This window comes from Lycium barbarum, chromosome 1 (genome assembly GCF_019175385.1).
Source record: "Lycium barbarum isolate Lr01 chromosome 1, ASM1917538v2, whole genome shotgun sequence".
NCBI lineage: Eukaryota > Viridiplantae > Streptophyta > Magnoliopsida > Solanales > Solanaceae > Lycium > Lycium barbarum.
Genome location: NC_083337.1, coordinates 139,284,680 through 139,296,282, shown reverse-complemented (window position 1 = coordinate 139,296,282; position 11,603 = coordinate 139,284,680). Strand labels below are relative to the sequence as shown.

The window sequence follows — 11,603 nt, the reverse complement described above, 5'->3', positions numbered from 1 at the left end:
ACATCCCCTGTGGATGAGGTGGTAACTCCTCAACAACATTTACCCCTTGTGCATCCTTTTCTGCTAACTTCTTTGATAATAGATCCACCGTGGTTTGCAATTCAGCAAAGGCATGATCTCTCTCATGGTTTTCTTTTGCAACAACAGCTAGTGATGGACTACCATAAGTGAGACTCTCACTATCAATTGAATGCCAAGCTTGATTGTGGGTGGTGAGTTTATCAAGCAAACGGGTGATGTTGATAAATGACTTGTCCATGAAGCATCCTCCCGCGGCAGTATTGACAGCAATCTGATTCATTGTATCTAAGCCTTTGTAGAATTTCTCGGTGAGAATAGCATCCGGAAACCCGTGAGTTGGAGATTGAGCTAGATAGTACTTGAACCGCTCCCATGCCGAATATAATTGTTCCCCCGGGAGCTATTTGAACTCAAAGATCTTATCTCGAAGTTCAGCCTTTTTGCTCGGTGGGAACCACTTCTTCATAAATGTATTGGCTAGCTCGCTCCAGGTATGAATATAATTGCTGGGAAGCTTTTCATACCATTCCCTTGCTTGGCCAGCCAAGGAATATTTGAAGACCCGTAACCGAAGTGCATCAGCAAAAATAGCACCTTGGGATTGTTGAGCACACACGTGCATGAAGTTCTTCAAATGTCGGAGTGGACAATCCTCCGAAGAATTTCGAAAATAACCTTCAAGTTTCAGCAGCTGATAGATAGAACTATCAATTTTGAAAGTAGCATTTCCAGTCCTAGGAGGGACCACAGCAGAAGCATAATCAGCTTCATTGATGAATTCCGCAAATATATTCTCATCTTCATCCTCTTCTGGTGCAGGTGGGTTCACTTGGAGTCCACCTTAGTTTCCTTGATTTTGATTTTGTCTTCCTGCCATGTTCACTTGGTTCACCATAACAGCAAACGAGGTGTGATGGAATAGAAAAAGTTTTAAAGAAGAGTACGCAACAATCAGTAATTTCAAAACTGTATTCCCCGGCATCGGCGCCAAAATTTGATACGCTCAAATTACACCTATGAGTGGCGTAAAGCGGTCGTTGTCAAATATAATAATCCAAACAAGGTTGGAGTCGAATACCACAGGGATATGGAGAGAAAAGGGTACTAATTGTATGCGATACTAGTCTTTAAAGGCTTTAATCCTATTCTGAATAGTTTGAAATATTTGTTGTGTAATGTAATTGAATACTTTGACTTGAATTGTACTTAATGCGAGAGACAGACTAAGGTTGTGTTCCCCACTTTGATTAGATATTATGCTTCAGGTTTCAATGTGATATACTTCTAATGGTTGTTCTAAGAGTATGCACTTGATCTCTTAAGGACTTCCTAATATTTCCCAACAGTTAGGCCGTATTTCCTCTTTATGATTTTTCCAAATGTAAAAGAGTTGAACTCGAAGAGCGACCAATAATGCCAATTAGACTTGTTCTTATCCCTAAGTTAGTCTATTAAACGAGGTTTAACGCCCCGAGTCATTGTTATTCAATCTTACCAATACTAACTCTCTTTCCCAAGAAAAGTTAGTATAATGGCTTAGGCTAATGCTTGCAATCATTACCCAACGCTAACGCACAAAGATAGAATAAATACCAACAACCATTATGCATACATCAATAGTAGAAACCCATTCACATAATACCCATCATGTGATCCACAACCTTAGAATTAAAATTAGCTACTCATCATTTTGGTTAACAAAGAAAGCTTAAAAGTTAACATAATATACTTACATTGCTAATACAATATGGAATGAAGGTGAAGTTGGTGCTTTAAATGCTCCAACCACTTCACAAATATCCAAGGCTTAAAGTTAATGCTCCAAAATATCAGAATAAATGCTAAAAACCTAACTTTAAGTATTTATAGGGCCAAAAATCACGCCAAAGTACTAGACAAAAACACCCTTTCGCGGCATCATTACGGACCGTAACACAGATTACGGTCCGTCCTTTTTCAGCTTGATTAGGTCAACTATCACGGCTTCTTGCAACGGACCATAACACAGGTTACGGTCCGTATCTTCCAACGGATCATGGCTTCAGTGTTCAGTGGCCAATGCGTTACGCCATGATGTTATGCCCCGTAACCTGCGTTACAGACCGTCCTTCTGAGCGTAACATGTGACACTACTTAGGCTTCTTACTGGAAATTTCCTTCAGCTTACGGTACACGTTACGGCCCGTAAGATGAGTTACGGACTGTCCTTTGTAGTGGCACGTATCTGGATCTTCCTCAAGTTATGGACCGTCCTTTTGCTCCAAGTTGTCCGTTTTTCAGCATTTCTTATCATTTCCGTTCCTTAGTCAACCAGCCCTACAAAACACCAAAATAACATAAGAAATGATGTAAAAACAAGCAACACTTCTAGTGAAAAAGACATAAAATGTGCCGAAATTCACGGCACATCAGAGGGCAGTCGAGACACTAGTGCTAAAGCAGCCACAACCCGTGGTTGCAAAGCCACCACCTCCATTGCCTCAATAGTTGGCAAGACAAAAAGAAGCGGCTACCTATAAGAAGTTTCTTAATTTGCTTAAGTAGGTACACGTGAATGTCCCGTTGGTTGATATGTTGCAGGGTATTTCAAAGTATGCTAAGTACATCAAAGTTATTGTTGCAAACAAGAGTCGATTCACATAATATGCCACAGTTGCACTTATTGAAGAGTGCACTTCTCGTATTCAAAACAAGTTGCCCGAAAAATCTAAGGATCTCGGAAATTTCACAATTGAGATTTCTATTGGGAAGCAGGTTGTTGCTCGAGCACTATGTGATCTGGGTGCAAGTATAAGTTTGATGCCTCCATCAATCTTCAGGAAGCTGGATTTGGGAGTCCCCAGACTAACCACTATAGTTCTTCCGCTGGCAGACAGATCCTTGGCAAGACCCAAGGGCATTATTGAAGATGTATTGGTCCAAGTGGGGTCTTTGATCATTCCTGTAGACTTTGTGATTTTGGACTTCGAGCCAGATCCAGAAGTCCCATTTATTTTAGGGCGTCCATTCTTCGCCACTAGAAGATTACTTATCGATGTAGCTGCTGGACAACTCACCATGAGAGTACATGACAAAGTTAAAGTCTTCAATGTGTACAAGGCTCTGAATATGCCTGCAGTCTATGAGGAGTTGTCAGCCATTATTGTTCTAAATGAAGATACCCGAAGGCCACTAATCACTTCTCGTGATCCCTTGGAGAGAGCCTTATTAGGTAATGATATTTTTTATTACACTGAGGCGTTTGAGATGGTGCAGACTCAGGATATGGCGAGCATTTATATTCATAAGGGCGAGTTTCAGCCCTTAGACAGAAAAATTAGAGTAACACCGAAGTTGTCAATTGAAGAGCCTCCGAAGTTGGAGTTGAAGCCCCTACCTGCACATCTTAAATATGCATTCTTAGGCAAGGGTGATACCTTGCCAGTGATATTATCAGCAGAGTTGACCGACGAAGAGGTTAGTGTTTGTCTGGAGGTGTTGAAATCTCACAAATGGGCATTGGGTTTGCAGATATCTGCTATTCAGGATATTAGCCCCGCATTGTGTATGCACAAGATACTCATGGAAAATAATTATAAGCCGAGCGCATAGCATCAACGAAGACTGAATCCTGTGATGAAGGAGGTTGTCAAGAAAGAGGTAATCAAGTGGTTAGATGCCGGCATTATTTTTCCTATTTCGGATAGCAAGTAGGTGAGTCTGGTGCAGTGTGTCCCGAAGAAAGGAGGGATGACAGTTGTGACAAATGAAAAAAACGAGCTCATTCTTACTAGAACAATCACTGGATGGAGAATTTGCATGAACTATCTCAAGTTGAACAAGGCAACCAGGAAGGATCACTATCCCATTCTCTTCATTGATCAAATGCTAGACAGATTAGTCGGGCAAGAGTTTTATTATTTTCTAAATGGCTATTCTAGCTACAATCAAATAGTTATTGCTCCGGAGGATCAGAAGAAGACCACATTTACATGTCTATATGGCACATATACCTTTAAACGCATGTTATTTGTATTGTGTAATACACTCGCGGCTTTTCAATGGTGTATGATGGCTATCTATTCAGAAATGGTGGAAGATTTCATAGAAGTGTTCATGGATGATTTTTCTATATTTGGGAACTCTTTTGAAGTGTGTTTGAAGAATCCAGATCGAGTAGTTGCGAGATGTGAAGAGACTAACCTAGTCCTGAATTGGGAAAAATGTCACTTTATGGTCCGAGAAGGTATCGTCCTTGGCTACAAGTTTTCAAAGAGAGGGCTGGAGGTCAATCATGCTAAAGTAGAAGTCACTGAGAAGCTGCCACCCCCCCCCCCCCCCCCGTATCAGTCAAGGGTGTGCGCAGTTTCCTTGGGAATGCAGGATTCTATAGACACTTCATAAAGGATTTCTCGAAGATCTCTAGTCCGATGTGCAGGTTACTTGAAAAGGAGGTGAAATTCTTGTTTGATGATGCTTGGTATCATGGGCTTTGAAGATCTGAAGAAAAGGTTGATAACCGCACCAATAATCATAGCACCTGACTAGAACATGCTATTTAAATTGATGTGTGATGCAAGTGACAATGCCGTGTTGGGCTAGAGACGAGAGAAAGTTTTTCATTTATCTACTATGCTAGCAAGATGTTAGACGCTGCCCAAATAAATTACACGGTAACCGAGAAGGAGATGCTAGCTGTGGTTTATCCTTTTGATAAGTTTCGTTCCTATCTTATTGGGACACATGTTATTATATATATAGATCATGCGGCCATTAGCTACTTGTTTAACAAGAAGGACGCTAAACCCAGGCTGATTCAGTGGATTCTTCTTTTGCAAGAATTTGATAATGAGATTAAATATCATAAGGGAGCTGAGAACCAAGTCCCAGACCACTTGTCTAGATTGGACAACCATAATCATTTAGTGAAGGATGTTCAAATTCGAGAGTTATTCCCTGACGAGCACTTATTTGCTATTCCTGCTGCCGAAGTCCCATGGTATGCTGATATTGTGAACTTGATAGTAAGTGGGGTGTACCCACCTAAAGCCACTTCACAACAAAGAAAGAAGTTGTATCATGACTCACGGTTTTACATATGGGATGAGTCGTATTTGTTCAAGCAAGGGACTAATCAGTTAGTGTGGAGAAGCATTCCACAGACTGAGGTGAGTCAAGTGCTGGAGAGTTGTCATTCTTCCCCATATGAGGGGGCACTTTCAAGGTGATCGTACGACATTTAAGGTACTACAATCTGGGTTTTATTGGCCGACTCTTTTTAAAGATGCTCATGCATTCGCCAAAAGTTGTGACAGATGTCAACGAACTGGAAACGTCTCTAGGAGGCATGAGATGTCGTTAACAAACATATTAGAGGTAGAGATATTTGACGTCTGGGGCATTAACTTTATGGGACCATTCCCACAATTCTTTGGGAGCAAGTACATTCTGCTTGTTGTCAATTATGTTTCGAAATGGGTAGAAGCATACCTTCTTCCAACCAATGATGCAAAGGTGGGGGTGAATTTTGTGCGAAAACACATATTCTCAAGGTTTGGAACCTCGAGGGCAATGATTAGTGATAGGGGCGCTCACTTTTGCAACAGTTTGTTGAACAACCTCTTGGTGAAATACGGGGTGAAGCACAAGGTTTCTACAACTTACCATCCATAAACGTGCAGACAAGTTGAGGTATTGAATAGAGAAGTGAAGCAAATTTTAGAGAAAATTGTGAACGCCCAGAGGAAGGATTGGGCAATGAAGTTAGATAACGCCTTATGGGCGTATCACACAGCTTATAAGACCCCCATCAGAGCTTCTCCTTACAGGTTAGTTTACGGGAAGGTGTGCCATCTACTGGTTGAGTTAGAGCATAAAGCATATTGGGCAATCAAAAATCTCAATCTTGATATGAGCTTAGCTGGAGAGAAGAGGTTGTTGCAGTTGCACGAGCTTGATAAGTTCAGATTGGGGGCGTATGAGAATGCAAAGCTGTACAAAGAGAAGACAAAAAGATGGCATGACAAGTATATACAACATCGTGAATTCGCGCCAAGGCAGTAGGCACTGCTCTTTAACTCTAGGTTGCGGTTATTTCCTAGCAAGCTGAAGTCCCGATGGTCTAGACTGTTTGTGGTGACTATAATCACACCCCATAGTGTTGTCGAAATACAAACTATGGATGGGGTGGGAAAGTTCATGGTAAATGGATAGCGTCTCAAGCGATATTGGGGCAGTAACTTTGACAAGGAGAAGGAGCAAGTGCTCCTTAATGATGAGTACAGAAGGACCTGCGTCGTGTCGCAACGTTAAATCAAGCGCTTCTCGGGAGGCAACCCGAGTTTGTAATGTAACAATTCAAATAAAAGAAAAATGCAAAAAAGTGTCGTGCCACGACTTAACTAAGGCGCTGGTTGGGAGGAAACTCAACTTTTGTAGCATATATGTCACGTTTGTTCATGTTACAGGTCTAAGGAATGAGCGGGAACTCGAAACGAGTGCAAAACATAAAAAATCGAGCTCCAGGTTTATAGGGTGTTATGCTTGTGCGTCGCACAGTCAGCGCACAAGGGGTAATCAGAGCCAAAATTTAGCTAAGTTAAAAATTCAGAGAGGGCTATTCTGTGCGCTGGCTATGCGTCGTGGTGATCAGAGCCAAAATTTGACTAAGTAAAAATTCAGAGAGTGGTATGTTGTGGGCTGGCCATGCGACGCATAGCCAGCGCATCAGCTGTAATCAAAGTAAAAATTTAAGTAAATGTAGAGTTCAGAGAGTGGGGTATTGTGCGCTAGCCATGTGACGCATAGCCAACGCACGGGTCGACTCGATTAGATTTTTTTAAAAGATTTAAACACAGTCGACCCCCAATTCCCCTCACTTCTCACAAACTCCCTCTCTCTCTCTAAACACTCTCTAAACCGACCCCAAACACTAAAAAACTTCCTCAAATCTCTTTTAACTCTAAGGAAATTCGTGTGAATCATCTCATAACACATCTCAAGGTAAGAAATCTTCATCTCCCATCTATGAAATCCCATCCCCCTTTCCCCATTTGTGTTGAAATTTGAGATTGATGAACTAGGGTTTATGGGGTTGGGCGAATATATGTGGGGATTTGGTACTGTTGTGATTAAATTAGATGATGAAGGCTAGAACAATGATTCCTTAGCAAAAGAAAGAGTTCTTCAACCCTCCATTGTTGCAAAACTAAAAGGGATAGTTTTATGCCCACAAGGTGTCTGTAAAAAATCCTCAACCAAGTTTCTTATGATATTGTGAAGTCTTGAGTAGCAATTGAAATTGAAACACCATTACAAACCCTTGAATCTCACCATTACCACCCATAATTCAAAAAATTGAGAAATAAAGGCTGAACCACCAACTTAGGTCTGGAAAAATGAATTTTCTTAATTTAGTAAGTTTGACTTCCTTATTTTTTTTTTAGCATAAGTGTAGTTAACTTCTTTGTTTTAATTTTTGTACCATAGTTTGAATTAAATATGGGTTGGTTTCCCCTAGAATGAGCGTGAAAAGTCAATAAAGCCATGATAGTACCCGTAAAGTGAAAATGTTGAAACTCTAATGCATGAACACACGACATGCAATAAGTGTGGGGTCATTTCACGACCCTACTTGGGCTTAACTTGCTAATGATAAGTTGGATTGTTTGTGTTGTGAACTTAAACAAGTACAATGGTGACAAAAGGAAAGGGAAAGGTTGATGATTCAGGCCTCTCAAAAGGAGCGAAGAGAACCAGAGGGGGCAAGGCCGCCCCCACTAAGAAAGGGGCAACCTCTCGCAGTAGCAAGCAACCGGTAGTCCCCATTCCTCGGGCTTCTCCTCTAAGGCCTTGTCCCATATTTGTAAGGATTGGGTGTGTAGAAGAATGGTACAAAGACTTCCCTCTCAATGACGGGTACATTCATGAACGGTCTGTTAATAAAGTGGCGTTGAAGAAGAATTTTCGGGGAATCTATAACTGAATAGTGGGAATGGGATGGAGCTCTGTGTTTGATAATCCTGGTCCGGTGAATATTGACTGGGTATTGGAGCTTTATGAAAATATCATCTTGGCACGAGCAGAGGATGGTAAGCTAAATCATTTGGTCAAAGCGAGGAATGAATTTGTGCCTCCAACATCCTCCACATTGTGTGCACAGTTGGGAGTCCCTGATTGTCCCGTGGAACTATTGCTCGAGTTCATCAAAAGGTCTAACTACAAGGTCATTCGGGAAACTTTTTGTAGGCCAGATTCCAATGCCAAGTGGGCTAGATATAGTGATACAATAACGGATACGCGGAAATGAGAAATTAAGAAGACAAATAAAAGGAAAATAAAGGACCTCCCATGATCTTCAAAGACTCTATCTTCATGAAGCTCAATGGAGTTGGTATTGTATCATATAGAGAGGACCCGAGAAAGCACGAGAAAATGCTGATGGGTGATTTTATGAAGGAGGGTCGAGTATGGCTAAGGCTGTTGAACTGCCGTATTGTGCTACTTGACCATTTCACTACGGTGCTGAAGGAGAGAGTAGCCATCGTGTATTTCTTCTTGACGGGGAAACCTGTCAACATTGGTTATTGGATGCTTCAGGAGATGATTCGTGTCAGGGAGGGAAAGTCCCTGAAGCTGAGCTTCAGGAACACGCTCACAGCATACTTGAGGAGGGTGGCACCTATTTTGGAGAGTGTACATGACAAAATGCTCGAGTGCCCAAACAACATAATTGACACCTCTAATGTCAAATCTCCTGAGCAGAGCACTAAGCTCAACCTTACTCCAGCCCAAGAAATATCAGCTCAATCTACTGTGTTGGCACAAATCTACAAGATTGTGATGATTGTTTGTGAGAAATGCGTGTTAGATGTCTCCAATGTGTTTGCGGAGTGCCCTAACACCACCTACTCACGGTATCGACTTGGAGAGGAGGGAAAGTTACCAGATGATGAGGATTTGTGCTCCGATGACCTCATAGCAGCCGAGATGGAGGAAGGTAGTGAAGAAGAATCACAAGCACAAGATGTTGATGATGAGGAGGAAGAAGAAGCCAAGCTGTCTAATGGCAAGGCTGGTGATGATGAGGGTGGTGACTAGGCCCTAGTGGGCCCCAGGGAGTATTTCTTGTCTTACTTTGTTTTTAATTTTTCCATCTATATGCTTTAAGGGCAAAGCATGATTTAAGTGTGGGGTGGGAAATACGTCCCTTGTAACAACATTTTTGAGATTAAGGATGGTGATCAAATTGTCGTAGGTTTTCTTTTTGGTAGTTGTTAAGTCTTAGAGTCGAAAGAAAAAAAAAACTCAAAAAGATTTCTAGTTTTCTTGATTTAGGTTTTCTTTATAACTTCTTGAGTCCCTTATTAGTGGCACACACCATCCACCCCCTTGGGTTTTCTTATGGCCTCGGTTCTTTCCCGAGGGGGACCTTTGAACCGGGTTAGTTTTTTTAATAGAGTCGTAGGAGTAAAGCCTGTAAGACCACTTGAATGCTAGGTGCTCGAGTTAGGTGGAATGTGAAAACCATGAGCTGTTCTTGATGACTTTTAAAAGCATGCATGAAAAGAAGTAACCTTTCTCAAAACACTTTTCAAGTTAAGTGCATTGACTCATGTATGACCCACTTGGCATAATGTGTAATTGTTGCTTGATTTGAGGGTTGTACGAATTTGTTTTGTATATGTGATGTGAGGAAACTCTTGTACAATCCATGCTTGATATTGATGATGTAACACTCCATAAATCCGAGTTAGGTGTGAATATATTAAATGAGAAGTAATGTGACATTTTATGCATATGAAGTCCTATCAATATGAGTTTGGGTGGAAATAGTTGATTTAAGATCAAGACCAAGTAGTGAAGTTCGTAAGTGTTCTTAAAATCGCCTAAGTTTTATTGACCTGTCTTGTAGGCCAATTTCGTGAAAATCCGTTAATAATTTGGGAAAACTTCCTCTAATGGAAGTTGTAGATCTTTGAAATACCTTTCCAAAGATATAAAGTGAAGCTTAAACGAATTTGTGAGTAAAAAATTATGGCTGTTTTACTAACATGCGTTTCGCAGGATGATCCTGCGAATCTCAGGATGAACACCAAAAATCATACCCCTCTGTCACGTCGTGCGATAGGGCTGCATTTCACGGGTCAAACGTGCGATTCACGGGATGTGTCACGCGCCTTGCTCGACTATAAAAACCCCCAGAACGTGAAATTTTCTTAACCCTTCATTCTACTTCATCTTTGGTTGACTTTTTGAGAAGAAATAACCCTAGGGCTTCCCCAAAACATATAAGGTAAGTTCTTGATCAATTCCTATCATTTCTACATCAGTCTAACGTCAATTCACTACTCTTAAACCCTAGTTCATCTTCTCAAACCCTAGATTCTTGAAAGCTAAAGAAAGAGAAGAAGAAAGGAACGTTGGAGACTTTGAGATTCCTTCAAAAAGGCATGATCCTTGATTTTTATGATGTTATTGAAAGGGTTTAGAATAATTTAGGTTTTTCTATGGATTAGAATCCATGAATGATTCATGAAGTGTTCAAGAATACGTTCTAGACATAAAAACCCTAGTTTTTCTATAAAGGGGTATATGAGTAGAATTAGATTAAAGCTCTAATCTTTCTCATCTAAAACCATTGTAGTGTGATTATTGAATTTTGGGAAGTGCATTTGAGCGGGATTTGAGGTATGTCTATATTTCAAAATTCGTTTTTTCAAGTATGTCTAGGTTTTCCCAAAAATCTTCTTGAAGTATGTTTACTTTTCAAAATCCTTCTTTGAAGTATGTTATATTTCTTGAAACGTGTGGATGATTGTTTGTGACTTGAAATATTCCTTTGGAATATGAACATGATTATAACTCTTGTTTGGTGGAAGTTCTTTTGGAAGTAAAGATTATTTCTTTTAGACAAGGTCATGCGTGTGTAGGGTCAAGCCCGCATCGAACCTTATATGAACTATACTACTTTGTGAAACTCGATTTTTCCATTATTGGATGATTGAACTTATTTTTCTAAAGATAGGACCTTAAACTTGTTTTGTTGTAGAATGAGTTTCTTGAACTTGAAATTGAATAAGAGATTTGAATAAGATTCTAAATCGGTTATGACTTGAAATGCCTCTATTTTGAGACGATGACTTGAGAAGTGAGATTCGGCTCTAAGCCATGACTGATGATTCGGTAATATGGCATGATTTGTATTTTGTTTGTGTTTAGGCCTGTATGGGCAAACTGTGCTAGTCAGAGGATAATTAGCCGTTATGGATCTTAACATATCGATACGAGTATTGTTATGTCAGTCCAGAGGACGATTGACCTCCGTTGCTTCCTAGCCCGGAGTATATATTGTTGTGCTAGTCCAGAGGACGATTAGCCTCCGTTACTTTCTAGCCCTGAGTATCTATTGTTGTGCTAGTCCAGAGGAAAATTGGCCTCCGTGGTTTCCTAACCCGGAGTATCGATTGATTGATCTGCCTGTGAGTGGCTTGTTTCATATCCTGTTGCCTATGAGTGTCTTGTGGTGATAGTGAATTCGTCAGTGAAATACTTGGCTTGGTAAATGGTAAGGAGTTAAGTTAATGTGTCTGTCATTGTTGGAT

At 40.6% G+C, this 11,603-nt stretch overlaps 1 non-coding gene across 1 annotated transcript; it reads left to right on the top strand.

Moving 5' to 3' along the window:
- The first annotated feature begins 347 nt into the window (after positions 1 to 347).
- Positions 348 to 453, top strand: LOC132619267 (small nucleolar RNA R71). The gene has a single exon (XR_009574641.1). It is a non-coding gene; the product is annotated as a small nucleolar RNA R71 (small nucleolar RNA).
- The last annotated feature ends 11,150 nt before the right edge of the window (positions 454 to 11,603 follow it).